This window comes from Magnolia sinica, chromosome 4 (genome assembly GCF_029962835.1).
Source record: "Magnolia sinica isolate HGM2019 chromosome 4, MsV1, whole genome shotgun sequence".
Lineage (NCBI taxonomy): Eukaryota > Viridiplantae > Streptophyta > Magnoliopsida > Magnoliales > Magnoliaceae > Magnolia > Magnolia sinica.
The window spans coordinates 106,713,494-106,719,493 of NC_080576.1; positions in this window are offsets into that span (position 1 = coordinate 106,713,494).

The window sequence follows — 6,000 nt, forward strand, 5'->3', positions numbered from 1 at the left end:
AAAGATCACACCCCGATCACATTTCGTTGATCACCCACCGAGATTGCTTATCCATACAGACAATCGCCCATATTTTTCTTTTATTTATTTCTTTATTAATTGTACCGAATTTCAAATACAAATCAATAAAATCGACATTGTTGTCCTTTTAGTTTTAAATCTTTTCATCCATCATTGTTCTATTGAGAATACAAGGTCAACAATTACTGTTGAAACAAAAGTCCTAAATGTAAGGGAAAATGTTTCCATTCGGAAGGATAAACTTTGCCGCTTCTAAATTGTTGATCTTTTGCAACGATAGGTGGTTCGAAAGCTAGCCGATCCCACAGATTCAGTCTTAATCGATCAATCTTAACACTTATGGTCGCAATGTAGTCAATCGAATTCAAGTCAAGTACGACTACCATGCCTGTACTTTCTTAATCATAAACATTTAACTAAATATAGTGAAACACAGTCCTTGGATAATTTGGCTTTTTTTCTTTTAAACATAAACGACCATCATAACCTTTGTATATAATCAATGGTCGAAATGTTAACTTTTTTTAGATAAACGGTTTTTACCATTGAAAAATGACCAAATTTGATGCATAGAGTTCCAATGTATCTTGTCATAGTATGTGAAGATGTCTCATAAATTCCTTCGTTATAGACTCAACTTAATACGGGGGCATTTTCACACCGAGCTCGAGTGGGGTAGCCCGTGGGATGCGGGGGCACACACGGGGTAGGTGGCCTGCATAATCTATAGATTTGAGGCCTGTGTGAGGTGAAGCCCATGAATTTGGAGCCCATGAGGAGGGTTCGGACAAGGACCTAACCCATGAATTTGGGGCCTGGGTTATGAGATAAAGGGATTAATTCACCATGCTCTATCAGTTCGAGCTTTTAGAGTCAGTGGTTAATTATCCTAAATGCGAGCAAACTTGATTTTTATGAAAATTAGGAAATTACGAAGTGGAGAAATATTTGGAGAGTCTTGGCTATTCAGGACTAAAGTGACTGTCACCTATGAGTGGCCATATATACCATAGGAAACAATGTTTATTGATCATTAATGGGCCACAAAAATTTTAGCTCAAGCTGATATTTGTTTTTCCCCTTCATCCAGGATTATGTGACCTAATCAATAGGTTAGATGGATAATAAACATTACAGTGGGCTCCATGAAGTTTTTAATGGTAGGGCAGTCAATCCTTATAGTATGGTCCACCTGAGAAATAGATGTGCTTCATTTTTGGGCTCACGCCCTCAAATGATCAAGCAGAACGGACAAACGTCGTTGGATATAGAATACATACATCGAGATGGGACCCATAGTAAGGGCCGCACCTTCTTGGGTGAGGCCAGGGCGCACCGATTCCGCTCCCTCCAAACCGTCTATCTAGTGCATCTCCTCATTCGAAGCCAGGTGCATAAAAATCATCCCCATCTCAAGCCCAGTGGGCCACACCAGTCCACACAACAAGATGCAATGTAAATTCAAGTCTAATAGCACTTAATTTACGTGGTGTGGCCCACCCTAATTTTTCAATGGGCTGATCTTTGGAGAGTCACTTTATCCAAATTACGCAGCTATGGTTGTTCTGCAAGAAAGCAATTGCTAATGCGAGCCATACAATCGCAGATGATGCTGGACCATCTACAGTGACGGTTAATATCCGAAACGAATGGGAACTGAATGTTTGTAACGGGCCAAATGGGAATGTGTGTGCCTTCGATGAGGGGCGGTCCAAGAAAATAATAAATATCATGGACCTGAGCCGTGAGATACAAATGTGGGACCGTCCAAATGAACGTCGGATATGCAATGTCTGCTTGGTATTCACCTCTAACCATAAAATAGGACGGAAATTGTGAAAGAACGAACGTGAACGTGCATGTGTCATATGAGATAGATACCTAAATGCATGCACACAAACATAGAGCCTGTGTGGCCTGAATTTTGGTGTATCCCTCGAAATCGGATTGCCTACTGAGTTATCGTACAGATTAAACTCTGTTGGGCCCAATTGGTTTATCCACGCCGTCCATCCGTTTTTCCAGATCATTTTATGGGTTGAGACCAAAATTGAAGTATATCCAAATCTCATATGGACCACACCACAGGAAACAGAGGCAATAATGTTTTCCACCGTTGAAACCTTCCTAGGGACCACAGTAATTTTTATTTTCATCCAACCTGTTCATAAGATAAAAAAAAAAAAAAAATGGATTAAGGAAAAAACAAATGTAAGCTTGATCCAAAACTTCACTGGCCCCCAGGAAATTTTTAACGGTAGAAGTTAAATTAACACTGTTTCCAAAGGTGTAGTCCACCTGAGCTTTAGATATGCTTCAAATTTTAGCTCTAACCAAAAAATTATATATTAAAATAGATAAACCGAGTGGATAAAATAAATAAATCACGGTGGGCCCCACAAAGTTTACCCAGTACGCTTAGCCTACTTAGTAACTCAGTACGGAATTCCGTATCCCTCCACTGGATAAATGGATTGGAAATGGTGGGCCCCACATAACAACAATTTAGAAGGTTTTTATTTGTTGATTGTCCTCTTCCAACAATTCCCAAAGGCATGGCCCACCTAAGTTTCTGATCATTCTAGTAGTTGGCCTTATGGACTAATATCAAAAGAGTAGTATATCTGAAGCAGACATCAAAGTGAGGCCCACAGAGGTCATCTCAGCCGTAACTTACCCTCCAGCTGACACTATATGATCATTTTCCTCGGAATAAACCAATAAGAGATGGTCCAGTCCCACAGAGGATCACATGGAGTTGACTGTGGAGCCCACCATTGTGTGCGTGTGGCATCTAACCCGTACATCATGTGCACCCCCTCATGTTGGGTCAAGATCCTGAAAATCAGCCTGATTCAAAAACTCAGCTGGCCACTCTTGAGGATACAATGAAAAGTCATTCAAAACCGAGCTGGCCCTACTTGAGGTAGGTCCAAATCTCAGGTGGAGACTTTATGAACAGGTTGGATGCAACGTAAATATTGTGGTGGGCCCCCAAGCAGTTTTGGACCGTAAACATTCAACTCCTGTTATTTCCTGTGGTGTGGTTCACTTGAGATTTGGATCAACCTAACCTTTTGGATCAGGCTCTAAAATGATCTTGCAAAATGGATGGAAGGTGTGGATATAGCACATACATCATGATGGGGCCCAAAGAACTTTGTCACGTCAACACACCACCAAAGTTGGTGGTGTGTGGAACACCACGCAATCCGCTTCCGACATTCAAAAAAGTGGTGGATATGATACAAACCCATTTGCTTTGGAGAAGCTACATTTCACGTAGAAATTTCATAATCACAAACCCATATGGTTTAGAGGAGCTATATTTCACATAGAATTTCCATAATCACAAACCCGTTTGGTTTCAAGAAGCTATATTTCACATAGGAATTCCATAATCACAAACCCATTTGGTTTGAAGAAGCTATATTTCAAATAGTCATAATCACAAACCCATTTGGTTTAGAGAAGCTATATACATGTGTTGGTATTACTATTAGAGAGAGAGAGAGGGTTACCCAAGTTCAAATCAGTTGGTATTACTCAAAATGGAGGTCTATAAAAAGAAGAAGAAGAAAAATAAAAGCCCATTCGAAATTTTTGCATTGGATCTCTTACTAAATTCTCTCACCTAAGATTTTTCTTCTCCTTTCTCCCAGGAAAAATCATGGTGAATCGAACATTCCCCTTTGGCGAGTTCCCAAATCTAAGGGAAAAATTACGTCGTGAAAAGATGAATGTTTCGCTGTTAAAATTAATCTGCGAGAAGAATATGGCTCCAAACAATGTGAGTGGTTTCGTTATAGCTATAGACGGCATTGGTCCTAAAGAGCAAGCAGTTGAAGTTAAGGGCTATGATGATAGCGGAAAGGAATGGGAATTGTGTCTGACAAAGCGGCAAAATGGGTATGCCTTCGAAGGGGAGTGGGCGAATATGATAGGTAAAATCATGAGGGACCAAGAGGCCAAGATACAAATATGGGGTTGGGCTTGTGATGGCCGCCGCCCTGTTCGCTTCGTCTTCACCATTAACCTTTAGCTCAGGAGACTTATTGTGAAAGAAAGCAACGTAGGACGAGGATCAAGCATGTTCCTTACTCACATGGAGCGAAAGAAGCTCAAGGAGAAACTAGCAAAAATTCAGCATACTTCGATTGGTCGACCCTTGTAATCGGCAAGTCGAAATTCTGCCAAAAATTCCAGATTACTTGCTGGCTGATTTCTACCATTTTAGACAGGTCAAAATGCCAGTTGATAGATTGGGTTGATAGGTTGAAAATTTATAGAATTTTCAGTTTAAATTTCTGGACACTTTTTGGTTATTCGACCCGTCGACTCGACCGGTCCACATACAGCAGAAATTACATATTTTTCAAAAATAGTTTTCTTATTTGATTAGTACTCTTTTATTTACTATTTTAGAGTTTGTTTAGGATTATTTAAGGTATGTTAAACTTGCTTTTTAATCAATATTATTAATTCTATCAATAAAATTTCTTAGAAGTTCTCCTGTTTCTCTTGTGAATTCGAGAAAATCTCTTATAGATTCAAGAGTACCTTATAAATTCAAGGCGTTTATTGGTTAAGGAAGACAGTGCTCGACCTCATTAGGTAGTAGTGAATGCACCGCATGAAGACAATAACATTGCTTTCTTTCTTTTTTCTAGTTTCTTTCTTTTGCGGCTGTATCGTTGTTGGGTGAATGGGATGGTTAAGATTTCCTAACAAAAGATCTTCTTCATGATCATGTAAATGGTAAGATGTTATCATGGGTCAAGAGGTGTATGAAGTAGGGATGGAATGGTCTGGATATTACTATCCATGGTCAGGATGGTACGTCTAGATCATAACGTCCATGGTTTGGTTCCTCTGGATCATAATATTGATGGTTTGGATGGTGTAGATAAAAGTATCAACGGTCTGGATGGTCTGTATTATGATATTGGCGGTCTTGATTGTTTTATATCACAGTTTCCAAGATTTGGATAGTTCGATCATAACATCCATTGTCTGGATGGTCTAAATGTTGTAACTGTCATTAATTTATATCTTTATATTCATGGCTTGGATAGATGGATCTTAATATTCATTTCATGGTGGCATTTTGTAATTTCTAATGCATGTAGGGGTACTCTGATCATTGTATGAAGAATGGCATTTTCATCATTTTACGCGATGAAGTGGACGACTCTTCCTAATTTCGCATGGCATGTGGTGAAATAAACAACCACTTTAAAATTGAGTGCGGATCCTCTATTTCCGGAAGGCAGGAACTCCCTGACTCCAGCGTTTTCATTGGTCAACGTCATTGGAAGTGCCTCGTCATCAATTTTTTTAAATATATTTAAAAAAAGTACATTTAATAAGAACCATAACGGAGACGTTAAACAGAAGCGGTTTGTGTGCTAAGTAACTCAGTATGGTAAGCCTAATGAGTAAAGTCTGTGGAGCCCACCGTCATTGTCATTTGTGCATTGTATCAACTCCATCCATCTCTTTTATTATCTAATTTTAGGGTATCCAAATATCAAGTGGACCACACCACCTGAAACAGTGTGAATTGAATTCTACCGTTGAAAATTTTTTGAGGGGGCCCACAGAAGTTTTATATCAAGATGATATTTGTTTTTTCCATTCATCCATGTCTTTGTGATCTTATGAACAGTTTGGATGAAAAATAAACATCATTGGGGGCTTAGAAACACTTCAATGGTGAAAATCAATACTTCCACTGTTTCCTTTGGTATGGTCTACTTGAGCTTTTGAAATACTTCAGTTTTGGGCTCAACTCCTAAAATGATATGAAAAAACGGATGGATGGTGTGGATAAACCACATGAATTCACAGTAGGCCCAACAGAGTTTACTCAGTACGATAAGACTTGGTACGCAATCCGATTTCACATGTCGGACGGTGGATTTCCTGCCAAAGCCTTTTGCAGTAAGATCCTGCACAAGGATTCCAGATGGGCCCAAT